General features: G+C 46.0%; 14 non-coding genes across 14 annotated transcripts; 7 read left to right on the forward strand and 7 right to left on the reverse strand.

The window, feature by feature from the left end:
* Positions 1–470: 470 nt before the first annotated feature.
* On the forward strand, positions 471–577 carry LOC146818669 (U6 spliceosomal RNA). The gene has a single exon (XR_014963665.1). It is a non-coding gene; the product is annotated as a U6 spliceosomal RNA (small nuclear RNA).
* A 1,007-nt stretch (positions 578–1,584) lies between these two features.
* Positions 1,585–1,657, reverse strand: TRNAR-ACG (transfer RNA arginine (anticodon ACG)). Its single transcript has one exon. It is a non-coding gene; the product is annotated as a tRNA-Arg (tRNA).
* A 772-nt stretch (positions 1,658–2,429) lies between these two features.
* LOC146818671 (U6 spliceosomal RNA) lies at positions 2,430–2,536 on the forward strand. Its single transcript, XR_014963666.1, has one exon. It is a non-coding gene; the product is annotated as a U6 spliceosomal RNA (small nuclear RNA).
* A 1,007-nt stretch (positions 2,537–3,543) lies between these two features.
* Positions 3,544–3,616, reverse strand: TRNAR-ACG (transfer RNA arginine (anticodon ACG)). The gene has a single exon. It is a non-coding gene; the product is annotated as a tRNA-Arg (tRNA).
* Positions 3,617–4,390: 774 nt separating this feature from the next.
* LOC146818673 (U6 spliceosomal RNA) lies at positions 4,391–4,497 on the forward strand. The gene has a single exon (XR_014963667.1). It is a non-coding gene; the product is annotated as a U6 spliceosomal RNA (small nuclear RNA).
* Positions 4,498–5,504: 1,007 nt separating this feature from the next.
* On the reverse strand, positions 5,505–5,577 carry TRNAR-ACG (transfer RNA arginine (anticodon ACG)). The gene has a single exon. It is a non-coding gene; the product is annotated as a tRNA-Arg (tRNA).
* Positions 5,578–6,345: 768 nt separating this feature from the next.
* Positions 6,346–6,452, forward strand: LOC146818675 (U6 spliceosomal RNA). Its single transcript, XR_014963668.1, has one exon. It is a non-coding gene; the product is annotated as a U6 spliceosomal RNA (small nuclear RNA).
* Positions 6,453–7,465: 1,013 nt separating this feature from the next.
* TRNAR-ACG (transfer RNA arginine (anticodon ACG)) lies at positions 7,466–7,538 on the reverse strand. Its single transcript has one exon. It is a non-coding gene; the product is annotated as a tRNA-Arg (tRNA).
* Positions 7,539–8,310: 772 nt separating this feature from the next.
* Positions 8,311–8,417, forward strand: LOC146818677 (U6 spliceosomal RNA). Its single transcript, XR_014963669.1, has one exon. It is a non-coding gene; the product is annotated as a U6 spliceosomal RNA (small nuclear RNA).
* Positions 8,418–9,424: 1,007 nt separating this feature from the next.
* Positions 9,425–9,497, reverse strand: TRNAR-ACG (transfer RNA arginine (anticodon ACG)). Its single transcript has one exon. It is a non-coding gene; the product is annotated as a tRNA-Arg (tRNA).
* Positions 9,498–10,265: 768 nt separating this feature from the next.
* LOC146818679 (U6 spliceosomal RNA) lies at positions 10,266–10,372 on the forward strand. The gene has a single exon (XR_014963670.1). It is a non-coding gene; the product is annotated as a U6 spliceosomal RNA (small nuclear RNA).
* A 1,007-nt stretch (positions 10,373–11,379) lies between these two features.
* On the reverse strand, positions 11,380–11,452 carry TRNAR-ACG (transfer RNA arginine (anticodon ACG)). The gene has a single exon. It is a non-coding gene; the product is annotated as a tRNA-Arg (tRNA).
* Positions 11,453–12,226: 774 nt separating this feature from the next.
* On the forward strand, positions 12,227–12,333 carry LOC146818681 (U6 spliceosomal RNA). Its single transcript, XR_014963671.1, has one exon. It is a non-coding gene; the product is annotated as a U6 spliceosomal RNA (small nuclear RNA).
* A 1,007-nt stretch (positions 12,334–13,340) lies between these two features.
* TRNAR-ACG (transfer RNA arginine (anticodon ACG)) lies at positions 13,341–13,413 on the reverse strand. Its single transcript has one exon. It is a non-coding gene; the product is annotated as a tRNA-Arg (tRNA).
* Positions 13,414–14,052: the final 639 nt, after the last annotated feature.

Raw genomic sequence — 14,052 nt, forward strand, 5'->3', positions numbered from 1 at the left:
GTCTGTGTGGAGCTGATCTTGAGGACTCCTTAATCAGCAGGCGGGTACAACAATAAAGTGTTTAATATTACAATACAGGCGAAAATTCAGACACCTTGTCATAGGCTCACCTTGTCCAGGGACCCAAGCATGCTGCCTTTCACCTCTCAGAGCCCTTCACCTAACCTACTGTGCAGCTGTCTCACCTTTAATATCACTGTTCTACAGGCAGCATGATGTCACAATGTTCCTTGTCAGTAGCCTGAACCATGAGCCTTTGCAACCCTGGCATAATCTACATACTTCCAATTGGTGAAGTCTTGGACCACAAATGCAGTGAAGAATAATGGATTGTTACTCTTCATGCATTTTTGCCCATTGGCTCAGATTTGAATGCTTACTGGCCATACGAGCATCTCTGCCAGGCCACCCTATGTCTAGAGACCGTAGATTTAGAGAGTTTATAAACATTGTAGGTTCATCAATGAAGTGTGCTCGCTTCGGCGGCACATATACTAAAATTGGAACGATACAGAGAAGATTAGCATGGCCCCTGCGCAAGGATGACACGCAAATTCGTGAAGCGTTCCATATTTTTACCAGCTTTCAGGAGAGAAATGTTCTATGTTTTCAAGACTAATTGAAATAATAAAGCAGGTTCCAGTGCTTTCCTCCTAATATCTATTTTTCAATTTGTCTCTCCTCAACATTTTTAATGTATTTACCTCGCAGTAATGAAGGTGCACTCTATGGCCAGCTGCATTTAGCAAGGAAGCCTGCAGGACTTCTGGGACTTTTCTTTCCCTTCTTCAGCCTCCCTGTCATTATTCTTCACAACCCCCAAATCTATACTGCTGCCAGCGATGCGTTGCTTTGTGGGAAGCAAGAGAAAGAGAAGGGGAGGGCCTATGCAAATGATGGCCTCAGGGCTGTCTGGGAGTCCCTTTTCAGCAGTACTGTTAAAATCCGCCTTGCAACCAGATTGGTCGGGTAAGCTGAAAAACACCAGGCATGATTGGGCACCAGGTCCTCTAGGCCCTTGGAGGACATATCGGCGCTGCATCCCTCAGTTTCTGAGGTCCAAGAAATGTTCACCCTCCACCCTAATAGAGAGGTCTTGGCCGATCGTGGCCGATCGGGGCAGAAGGGAGCAGGGCAAGATGCTCATGATCCTGCTCTAATAATGAACTGCCTTCCTCTCTCCTTACCTGTGGTTCTGCCTGGCTGCTTGGTTCCAGTTGTAGGCCTACATCCCACAGGCAATTTGCTTGTCCCTCTCACACATGTAAATGGGTCAGCACTCAAGTGCACACACCTGCCTGCACCCACAGACCCTCTCACACACACTTTTCTCAACAAGATTTTTTCCTAGTTTAGAGACTCAGAGACCCATGTTGAAATACAAAAGCAGCACACCACATGACGGCCTTCACATAGAATCCAGCAGCAAATGGGAAACTTTTAACTAGCCGTGGTCCTATTACTGCAGCCCTACCATGGAACGACTGCTGGATGAGTCCTGCTCGAGAATATTGAACCTACAACAAGTCTGAGGTAAATAAGAATTCCACAGGAATACCATAAAACAGGGACCTATGACCCTTTCGAGCCAGATAGGAGTCGAACCTACAATCTTCTGATCCGTAGTCAGACGCGTTATCCATTGCGCCACTGGCCCCATGTAGGATTACCCATACTTTTGTCCTTAAGAGGACCAGAAGTTGTGTGTGTGTGTGTGTGTGTGTTTTAAAACACCATTCCATCAACCTTTTTAGCCACGTTTACTGCTCACAACCAGAAGACACAAGTAAACCCACCTGACCTCCTGAAATTCTGTTCTGTCAGGTGTTCCTAACTTATACAAAGGACTTTAGGAGGACGAAGGACCTAAAAGTCAGGGGAAATGGTCCTAGGTCCAAGGAAATGTTTTAGATCAGCCTCAGTTTCTTAAATATTCTGCATTAACATCATCAGTTCCACGTCTGTGTGGAGCTGATCTTGAGGACTCCTTAATCAGCAGGCGGGTACAACAATAAAGTGTTTAATATTACAATACAGGCGAAAATTCAGACACCTTGTCATAGGCTCACCTTGTCCAGGGACCCAAGCATGCTGCCTTTCACCTCTCAGAGCCCTTCACCTAACCTACTGTGCAGCTGTCTCACCTTTAATATCACTGTTCCACAGGCAGCATGATGTCACAATGTTCCTTGTCAGTAGCCTGAACCATGAGCCTTTGCAACCCTGGCATAATCTACATACTTCCAATTGGTGAAGTCTTGGACCACAAATGCAGTGAAGAATAATGGATTGTTACTCTTCATGCATTTTTGCCCATTGGCTCAGATTTGAATGCTTACTGGCCATACGAGCATCTCTGCCAGGCCACCCTATGTCTAGAGACCGTAGATTTAGAGAGTTTATAAACATTGTAGGTTCATCAATGAAGTGTGCTCGCTTCGGCGGCACATATACTAAAATTGGAACGATACAGAGAAGATTAGCATGGCCCCTGCGCAAGGATGACACGCAAATTCGTGAAGCGTTCCATATTTTTACCAGCTTTCAGAAGAGAAATGTTCTATGTTTTCAAGACTAATTGAAATAATAAAGCAGGTTCCAGTGCTTTCCTCCTAATATCTATTTTTCAATTTGTCTCTCCTCAACATTTTTAATGTATTTACCTCGCAGTAATGAAGGTGCACTCTATGGCCAGCTGCATTTAGCAAGGAAGCCTGCAGGACTTCTGGGACTTTTCTTTCCCTTCTTCAGCCTCCCTGTCATTATTCTTCACAACCCCCAAATCTATACTGCTGCCAGCGATGCGTTGCTTTGTGGGAAGCAAGAGAAAGAGAAGGGGAGGGCCTATGCAAATGATGGCCTCAGGGCTGTCTGGGAGTCCCTTTTCAGCAGTACTGTTAAAATCCGCCTTGCAACCAGATTGGTCGGGTAAGCTGAAAAACACCAGGCATGATTGGGCACCAGGTCCTCTAGGCCCTTGGAGGACATATTGGCGCTGCATCCCTCAGTTTCTGAGGTCCAAGAAATGTTCACCCTCCACCCTAATAGAGAGGTCTTGGCCGATCGTGGCCGATCGGGGCAGAAGGGAGCAGGGCAAGATGCTCATGATCCTGCTCTAATAATGAACTGCCTTCCTCTCTCCTTACCTGTGGTTCTGCCTGGCTGCTTGGTTCCAGTTGTAGGCCTACATCCCACAGGCAATTTGCTTGTCCCTCTCACACATGTAAATGGGTCAGCACTCAAGTGCACACACCTGCCTGCACCCACAGACCCTCTCACACACACTTTTCTCAACAAGATTTTTTCCTAGTTTAGAGACTCAGAGACCCATGTTGAAATACAAAAGCAGCACACCACATGACGGCCTTCACATAGAATCCAGCAGCAAATGGGAAACTTTTAACTAGCCGTGGTCCTATTACTGCAGCCCTACCATGGAACGACTGCTGGATGAGTCCTGCTCGAGAATATTGAACCTACAACAAGTCTGAGGTAAATAAGAATTCCACAGGAATACCATAAAACAGGGACCTATGACCCTTTCGAGCCAGATAGGAGTCGAACCTACAATCTTCTGATCCGTAGTCAGACGCGTTATCCATTGCGCCACTGGCCCCATGTAGGATTACCCATACTTTTGTCCTTAAGAGGACCAGAAGTTGTGTGTGTGTGTGTGTGTGTGTGTTTTAAAACACCATTCCATCAACCTTTTTAGCCACGTTTACTGCTCACAACCAGAAGACACAAGTAAACCCACCTGACCTCCTGAAATTCTGTTCTGTCAGGTGTTCCTAACTTATACAAAGGACTTTAGGAGGACGAAGGACCTAAAAGTCAGGGGAAATGGTCCTAGGTCCAAGGAAATGTTTTAGATCAGCCTCAGTTTCTTAAATATTCTGCATTAACATCATCAGTTCCACGTCTGTGTGGAGCTGATCTTGAGGACTCCTTAATCAGCAGGCGGGTACAACAATAAAGTGTTTAATATTACAATACAGGCGAAAATTCAGACACCTTGTCATAGGCTCACCTTGTCCAGGGACCCAAGCATGCTGCCTTTCACCTCTCAGAGCCCTTCACCTAACCTACTGTGCAGCTGTCTCACCTTTAATATCACTGTTCCACAGGCAGCATGATGTCACAATGTTCCTTGTCAGTAGCCTGAACCATGAGCCTTTGCAACCCTGGCATAATCTACATACTTCCAATTGGTGAAGTCTTGGACCACAAATGCAGTGAAGAATAATGGATTGTTACTCTTCATGCATTTTTGCCCATTGGCTCAGATTTGAATGCTTACTGGCCATACGAGCATCTCTGCCAGGCCACCCTATGTCTAGAGACCGTAGATTTAGAGAGTTTATAAACATTGTAGGTTCATCAATGAAGTGTGCTCGCTTCGGCGGCACATATACTAAAATTGGAACGATACAGAGAAGATTAGCATGGCCCCTGCGCAAGGATGACACGCAAATTCGTGAAGCGTTCCATATTTTTACCAGCTTTCAGGAGAGAAATGTTCTATGTTTTCAAGACTAATTGAAATAATAAAGCAGGTTCCAGTGCTTTCCTCCTAATATCTATTTTTCAATTTGTCTCTCCTCAACATTTTTAATGTATTTACCTCGCAGTAATGAAGGTGCACTCTATGGCCAGCTGCATTTAGCAAGGAAGCCTGCAGGACTTCTGGGACTTTTCTTTCCCTTCTTCAGCCTCCCTGTCATTATTCTTCACAACCCCCAAATCTATACTGCTGCCAGCGATGCGTTGCTTTGTGGGAAGCAAGAGAAAGAGAAGGGGAGGGCCTATGCAAATGATGGCCTCAGGGCTGTCTGGGAGTCCCTTTTCAGCAGTACTGTTAAAATCCGCCTTGCAACCAGATTGGTCGGGTAAGCTGAAAAACACCAGGCATGATTGGGCACCAGGTCCTCTAGGCCCTTGGAGGACATATCGGCGCTGCATCCCTCAGTTTCTGAGGTCCAAGAAATGTTCACCCTCCACCCTAATAGAGAGGTCTTGGCCGATCGTGGCCGATCGGGGCAGAAGGGAGCAGGGCAAGATGCTCATGATCCTGCTCTAATAATGAACTGCCTTCCTCTCTCCTTACCTGTGGTTCTGCCTGGCTGCTTGGTTCCAGTTGTAGGCCTACATCCCACAGGCAATTTGCTTGTCCCTCTCACACATGTAAATGGGTCAGCACTCAAGTGCACACACCTGCCTGCACCCACAGACCCTCTCACACACACTTTTCTCAACAAGATTTTTTCCTAGTTTAGAGACTCAGAGACCCATGTTGAAATACAAAAGCAGCACACCACATGACGGCCTTCACATAGAATCCAGCAGCAAATGGGAAACTTTTAACTAGCCGTGGTCCTATTACTGCAGCCCTACCATGGAACGACTGCTGGATGAGTCCTGCTCGAGAATATTGAACCTACAACAAGTCTGAGGTAAATAAGAATTCCACAGGAATACCATAAAACAGGGACCTATGACCCTTTCGAGCCAGATAGGAGTCGAACCTACAATCTTCTGATCCGTAGTCAGACGCGTTATCCATTGCGCCACTGGCCCCATGTAGGATTACCCATACTTTTGTCCTTAAGAGGACCAGAAGTTGTGTGTGTGTGTGTGTGTTTTAAAACACCATTCCATCAACCTTTTTAGCCACGTTTACTGCTCACAACCAGAAGACACAAGTAAACCCACCTGACCTCCTGAAATTCTGTTCTGTCAGGTGTTCCTAACTTATACAAAGGACTTTAGGAGGACGAAGGACCTAAAAGTCAGGGGAAATGGTCCTAGGTCCAAGGAAATGTTTTAGATCAGCCTCAGTTTCTTAAATATTCTGCATTAACATCATCAGTTCCACGTCTGTGTGGAGCTGATCTTGAGGACTCCTTAATCAGCAGGCGGGTACAACAATAAAGTGTTTAATATTACAATACAGGCGAAAATTCAGACACCTTGTCATAGGCTCACCTTGTCCAGGGACCCATGCATGCTGCCTTTCACCTCTCAGAGCCCTTCACCTAACCTACTGTGCAGCTGTCTCACCTTTAATATCACTGTTCCACAGGCAGCATGATGTCACAATGTTCCTTGTCAGTAGCCTGAACCATGAGCCTTTGCAACCCTGGCATAATCTACATACTTCCAATTGGTGAAGTCTTGGACCACAAATGCAGTGAAGAATAATGGATTGTTACTCTTCATGCATTTTTGCCCATTGGCTCAGATTTGAATGCTTACTGGCCATACGAGCATCTCTGCCAGGCCACCCTATGTCTAGAGACCGTAGATTTAGAGAGTTTATAAACATTGTAGGTTCATCAATGAAGTGTGCTCGCTTCGGCGGCACATATACTAAAATTGGAACGATACAGAGAAGATTAGCATGGCCCCTGCGCAAGGATGACACGCAAATTCGTGAAGCGTTCCATATTTTTACCAGCTTTCAGGAGAGAAATGTTCTATGTTTTCAAGACTAATTGAAATAATAAAGCAGGTTCCAGTGCTTTCCTCCTAATATCTATTTTTCAATTTGTCTCTCCTCAACATTTTTAATGTATTTACCTCGCAGTAATGAAGGTGCACTCTATGGCCAGCTGCATTTAGCAAGGAAGCCTGCAGGACTTCTGGGACTTTTCTTTCCCTTCTTCAGCCTCCCTGTCATTATTCTTCACAACCCCCAAATCTATACTGCTGCCAGCGATGCGTTGCTTTGTGGGAAGCAAGAGAAAGAGAAGGGGAGGGCCTATGCAAATGATGGCCTCAGGGCTGTCTGGGAGTCCCTTTTCAGCAGTACTGTTAAAATCCGCCTTGCAACCAGATTGGTCGGGTAAGCTGAAAAACACCAGGCATGATTGGGCACCAGGTCCTCTAGGCCCTTGGAGGACATATCGGCGCTGCATCCCTCAGTTTCTGAGGTCCAAGAAATGTTCACCCTCCACCCTAATAGAGAGGTCTTGGCCGATCGTGGCCGATCGGGGCAGAAGGGAGCAGGGCAAGATGCTCATGCTCATGATCCTGCTCTAATAATGAACTGCCTTCCTCTCTCCTTACCTGTGGTTCTGCCTGGCTGCTTGGTTCCAGTTGTAGGCCTACATCCCACAGGCAATTTGCTTGTCCCTCTCACACATGTAAATGGGTCAGCACTCAAGTGCACACACCTGCCTGCACCCACAGACCCTCTCACACACACTTTTCTCAACAAGATTTTTTCCTAGTTTAGAGACTCAGAGACCCATGTTGAAATACAAAAGCAGCACACCACATGACGGCCTTCACATAGAATCCAGCAGCAAATGGGAAACTTTTAACTAGCCGTGGTCCTATTACTGCAGCCCTACCATGGAACGACTGCTGGATGAGTCCTGCTCGAGAATATTGAACCTACAACAAGTCTGAGGTAAATAAGAATTCCACAGGAATACCATAAAACAGGGACCTATGACCCTTTCGAGCCAGATAGGAGTCGAACCTACAATCTTCTGATCCGTAGTCAGACGCGTTATCCATTGCGCCACTGGCCCCATGTAGGATTACCCATACTTTTGTCCTTAAGAGGACCAGAAGTTGTGTGTGTGTGTGTGTGTGTGTTTTAAAACACCATTCCATCAACCTTTTTAGCCACGTTTACTGCTCACAACCAGAAGACACAAGTAAACCCACCTGACCTCCTGAAATTCTGTTCTGTCAGGTGTTCCTAACTTATACAAAGGACTTTAGGAGGACGAAGGACCTAAAAGTCAGGGGAAATGGTCCTAGGTCCAAGGAAATGTTTTAGATCAGCCTCAGTTTCTTAAATATTCTGCATTAACATCATCAGTTCCACGTCTGTGTGGAGCTGATCTTGAGGACTCCTTAATCAGCAGGCGGGTACAACAATAAAGTGTTTAATATTACAATACAGGCGAAAATTCAGACACCTTGTCATAGGCTCACCTTGTCCAGGGACCCAAGCATGCTGCCTTTCACCTCTCAGAGCCCTTCACCTAACCTACTGTGCAGCTGTCTCACCTTTAATATCACTGTTCCACAGGCAGCATGATGTCACAATGTTCCTTGTCAGTAGCCTGAACCATGAGCCTTTGCAACCCTGGCATAATCTACATACTTCCAATTGGTGAAGTCTTGGACCACAAATGCAGTGAAGAATAATGGATTGTTACTCTTCATGCATTTTTGCCCATTGGCTCAGATTTGAATGCTTACTGGCCATACGAGCATCTCTGCCAGGCCACCCTATGTCTAGAGACCGTAGATTTAGAGAGTTTATAAACATTGTAGGTTCATCAATGAAGTGTGCTCGCTTCGGCGGCACATATACTAAAATTGGAACGATACAGAGAAGATTAGCATGGCCCCTGCGCAAGGATGACACGCAAATTCGTGAAGCGTTCCATATTTTTACCAGCTTTCAGGAGAGAAATGTTCTATGTTTTCAAGACTAATTGAAATAATAAAGCAGGTTCCAGTGCTTTCCTCCTAATATCTATTTTTCAATTTGTCTCTCCTCAACATTTTTAATGTATTTACCTCGCAGTAATGAAGGTGCACTCTATGGCCAGCTGCATTTAGCAAGGAAGCCTGCAGGACTTCTGGGACTTTTCTTTCCCTTCTTCAGCCTCCCTGTCATTATTCTTCACAACCCCCAAATCTATACTGCTGCCAGCGATGCGTTGCTTTGTGGGAAGCAAGAGAAAGAGAAGGGGAGGGCCTATGCAAATGATGGCCTCAGGGCTGTCTGGGAGTCCCTTTTCAGCAGTACTGTTAAAATCCGCCTTGCAACCAGATTGGTCGGGTAAGCTGAAAAACACCAGGCATGATTGGGCACCAGGTCCTCTAGGCCCTTGGAGGACATATCGGCGCTGCATCCCTCAGTTTCTGAGGTCCAAGAAATGTTCACCCTCCACCCTAATAGAGAGGTCTTGGCCGATCGTGGCCGATCGGGGCAGAAGGGAGCAGGGCAAGATGCTCATGATCCTGCTCTAATAATGAACTGCCTTCCTCTCTCCTTACCTGTGGTTCTGCCTGGCTGCTTGGTTCCAGTTGTAGGCCTACATCCCACAGGCAATTTGCTTGTCCCTCTCACACATGTAAATGGGTCAGCACTCAAGTGCACACACCTGCCTGCACCCACAGACCCTCTCACACACACTTTTCTCAACAAGATTTTTTCCTAGTTTAGAGACTCAGAGACCCATGTTGAAATACAAAAGCAGCACACCACATGACGGCCTTCACATAGAATCCAGCAGCAAATGGGAAACTTTTAACTAGCCGTGGTCCTATTACTGCAGCCCTACCATGGAACGACTGCTGGATGAGTCCTGCTCGAGAATATTGAACCTACAACAAGTCTGAGGTAAATAAGAATTCCACAGGAATACCATAAAACAGGGACCTATGACCCTTTCGAGCCAGATAGGAGTCGAACCTACAATCTTCTGATCCGTAGTCAGACGCGTTATCCATTGCGCCACTGGCCCCATGTAGGATTACCCATACTTTTGTCCTTAAGAGGACCAGAAGTTGTGTGTGTGTGTGTGTGTTTTAAAACACCATTCCATCAACCTTTTTAGCCACGTTTACTGCTCACAACCAGAAGACACAAGTAAACCCACCTGACCTCCTGAAATTCTGTTCTGTCAGGTGTTCCTAACTTATACAAAGGACTTTAGGAGGACGAAGGACCTAAAAGTCAGGGGAAATGGTCCTAGGTCCAAGGAAATGTTTTAGATCAGCCTCAGTTTCTTAAATATTCTGCATTAACATCATCAGTTCCACGTCTGTGTGGAGCTGATCTTGAGGACTCCTTAATCAGCAGGCGGGTACAACAATAAAGTGTTTAATATTACAATACAGGCGAAAATTCAGACACCTTGTCATAGGCTCACCTTGTCCAGGGACCCAAGCATGCTGCCTTTCACCTCTCAGAGCCCTTCACCTAACCTACTGTGCAGCTGTCTCACCTTTAATATCACTGTTCCACAGGCAGCATGATGTCACAATGTTCCTTGTCAGTAGCCTGAACCATGAGCCTTTGCAACCCTGGCATAATCTACATACTTCCAATTGGTGAAGTCTTGGACCACAAATGCAGTGAAGAATAATGGATTGTTACTCTTCATGCATTTTTGCCCATTGGCTCAGATTTGAATGCTTACTGGCCATACGAGCATCTCTGCCAGGCCACCCTATGTCTAGAGACCGTAGATTTAGAGAGTTTATAAACATTGTAGGTTCATCAATGAAGTGTGCTCGCTTCGGCGGCACATATACTAAAATTGGAACGATACAGAGAAGATTAGCATGGCCCCTGCGCAAGGATGACACGCAAATTCGTGAAGCGTTCCATATTTTTACCAGCTTTCAGAAGAGAAATGTTCTATGTTTTCAAGACTAATTGAAATAATAAAGCAGGTTCCAGTGCTTTCCTCCTAATATCTATTTTTCAATTTGTCTCTCCTCAACATTTTTAATGTATTTACCTCGCAGTAATGAAGGTGCACTCTATGGCCAGCTGCATTTAGCAAGGAAGCCTGCAGGACTTCTGGGACTTTTCTTTCCCTTCTTCAGCCTCCCTGTCATTATTCTTCACAACCCCCAAATCTATACTGCTGCCAGCGATGCGTTGCTTTGTGGGAAGCAAGAGAAAGAGAAGGGGAGGGCCTATGCAAATGATGGCCTCAGGGCTGTCTGGGAGTCCCTTTTCAGCAGTACTGTTAAAATCCGCCTTGCAACCAGATTGGTCGGGTAAGCTGAAAAACACCAGGCATGATTGGGCACCAGGTCCTCTAGGCCCTTGGAGGACATATTGGCGCTGCATCCCTCAGTTTCTGAGGTCCAAGAAATGTTCACCCTCCACCCTAATAGAGAGGTCTTGGCCGATCGTGGCCGATCGGGGCAGAAGGGAGCAGGGCAAGATGCTCATGATCCTGCTCTAATAATGAACTGCCTTCCTCTCTCCTTACCTGTGGTTCTGCCTGGCTGCTTGGTTCCAGTTGTAGGCCTACATCCCACAGGCAATTTGCTTGTCCCTCTCACACATGTAAATGGGTCAGCACTCAAGTGCACACACCTGCCTGCACCCACAGACCCTCTCACACACACTTTTCTCAACAAGATTTTTTCCTAGTTTAGAGACTCAGAGACCCATGTTGAAATACAAAAGCAGCACACCACATGACGGCCTTCACATAGAATCCAGCAGCAAATGGGAAACTTTTAACTAGCCGTGGTCCTATTACTGCAGCCCTACCATGGAACGACTGCTGGATGAGTCCTGCTCGAGAATATTGAACCTACAACAAGTCTGAGGTAAATAAGAATTCCACAGGAATACCATAAAACAGGGACCTATGACCCTTTCGAGCCAGATAGGAGTCGAACCTACAATCTTCTGATCCGTAGTCAGACGCGTTATCCATTGCGCCACTGGCCCCATGTAGGATTACCCATACTTTTGTCCTTAAGAGGACCAGAAGTTGTGTGTGTGTGTGTGTGTGTGTGTTTTAAAACACCATTCCATCAACCTTTTTAGCCACGTTTACTGCTCACAACCAGAAGACACAAGTAAACCCACCTGACCTCCTGAAATTCTGTTCTGTCAGGTGTTCCTAACTTATACAAAGGACTTTAGGAGGACGAAGGACCTAAAAGTCAGGGGAAATGGTCCTAGGTCCAAGGAAATGTTTTAGATCAGCCTCAGTTTCTTAAATATTCTGCATTAACATCATCAGTTCCACGTCTGTGTGGAGCTGATCTTGAGGACTCCTTAATCAGCAGGCGGGTACAACAATAAAGTGTTTAATATTACAATACAGGCGAAAATTCAGACACCTTGTCATAGGCTCACCTTGTCCAGGGACCCAAGCATGCTGCCTTTCACCTCTCAGAGCCCTTCACCTAACCTACTGTGCAGCTGTCTCACCTTTAATATCACTGTTCCACAGGCAGCATGATGTCACAATGTTCCTTGTCAGTAGCCTGAACCATGAGCCTTTGCAACCCTGGCATAATCTACATACTTCCAATTGGTGAAGTCTTGGACCACAAATGCAGTGAAGAATAATGGATTGTTACTCTTCATGCATTTTTGCCCATTGGCTCAGATTTGAATGCTTACTGGCCATACGAGCATCTCTGCCAGGCCACCCTATGTCTAGAGACCGTAGATTTAGAGAGTTTATAAACATTGTAGGTTCATCAATGAAGTGTGCTCGCTTCGGCGGCACATATACTAAAATTGGAACGATACAGAGAAGATTAGCATGGCCCCTGCGCAAGGATGACACGCAAATTCGTGAAGCGTTCCATATTTTTACCAGCTTTCAGGAGAGAAATGTTCTATGTTTTCAAGACTAATTGAAATAATAAAGCAGGTTCCAGTGCTTTCCTCCTAATATCTATTTTTCAATTTGTCTCTCCTCAACATTTTTAATGTATTTACCTCGCAGTAATGAAGGTGCACTCTATGGCCAGCTGCATTTAGCAAGGAAGCCTGCAGGACTTCTGGGACTTTTCTTTCCCTTCTTCAGCCTCCCTGTCATTATTCTTCACAACCCCCAAATCTATACTGCTGCCAGCGATGCGTTGCTTTGTGGGAAGCAAGAGAAAGAGAAGGGGAGGGCCTATGCAAATGATGGCCTCAGGGCTGTCTGGGAGTCCCTTTTCAGCAGTACTGTTAAAATCCGCCTTGCAACCAGATTGGTCGGGTAAGCTGAAAAACACCAGGCATGATTGGGCACCAGGTCCTCTAGGCCCTTGGAGGACATATCGGCGCTGCATCCCTCAGTTTCTGAGGTCCAAGAAATGTTCACCCTCCACCCTAATAGAGAGGTCTTGGCCGATCGTGGCCGATCGGGGCAGAAGGGAGCAGGGCAAGATGCTCATGATCCTGCTCTAATAATGAACTGCCTTCCTCTCTCCTTACCTGTGGTTCTGCCTGGCTGCTTGGTTCCAGTTGTAGGCCTACATCCCACAGGCAATTTGCTTGTCCCTCTCACACATGTAAATGGGTCAGCACTCAAGTGCACACACCTGCCTGCACCCACAGACCCTCTCACACACACTTTTCTCAACAAGATTTTTTCCTAGTTTAGAGACTCAGAGACCCATGTTGAAATACAAAAGCAGCACACCACATGACGGCCTTCACATAGAATCCAGCAGCAAATGGGAAACTTTTAACTAGCCGTGGTCCTATTACTGCAGCCCTACCATGGAACGACTGCTGGATGAGTCCTGCTCGAGAATATTGAACCTACAACAAGTCTGAGGTAAATAAGAATTCCACAGGAATACCATAAAACAGGGACCTATGACCCTTTCGAGCCAGATAGGAGTCGAACCTACAATCTTCTGATCCGTAGTCAGACGCGTTATCCATTGCGCCACTGGCCCCATGTAGGATTACCCATACTTTTGTCCTTAAGAGGACCAGAAGTTGTGTGTGTGTGTGTGTGTGTGTGTTTTAAAACACCATTCCATCAACCTTTTTAGCCACGTTTACTGCTCACAACCAGAAGACACAAGTAAACCCACCTGACCTCCTGAAATTCTGTTCTGTCAGGTGTTCCTAACTTATACAAAGGACTTTAGGAGGACGAAGGACCTAAAAGTCAGGGGAAATGGTCCTAGGTCCAAGGAAATGTTTTAGATCAGCCTCAGTTTCTTAAATATTCTGCATTAACATCATCAGTTCCACGTCTGTGTGGAGCTGATCTTGAGGACTCCTTAATCAGCAGGCGGGTACAACAATAAAGTGTTTAATATTACAATACAGGCGAAAATTCAGACACCTTGTCATAGGCTCACCTTGTCCAGGGACCCAAGCATGCTGCCTTTCACCTCTCAGAGCCCTTCACCTAACCTACTGTGCAGCTGTCTCACCTTTAATATCACTGTTCCACAGGCAGCATGATGTCACAATGTTCCTTGTCAGTAGCCTGAACCATGAGCCTTTGCAACCCTGGCATAATCTACATACTTCCAATTGGTGAAGTCTTGGACCACAAATGCAGTGAAGAATAATGGATTGTT

This window comes from Triturus cristatus, chromosome 6 (assembly GCF_964204655.1).
Source record: "Triturus cristatus chromosome 6, aTriCri1.1, whole genome shotgun sequence".
NCBI lineage: Eukaryota > Metazoa > Chordata > Amphibia > Caudata > Salamandridae > Triturus > Triturus cristatus.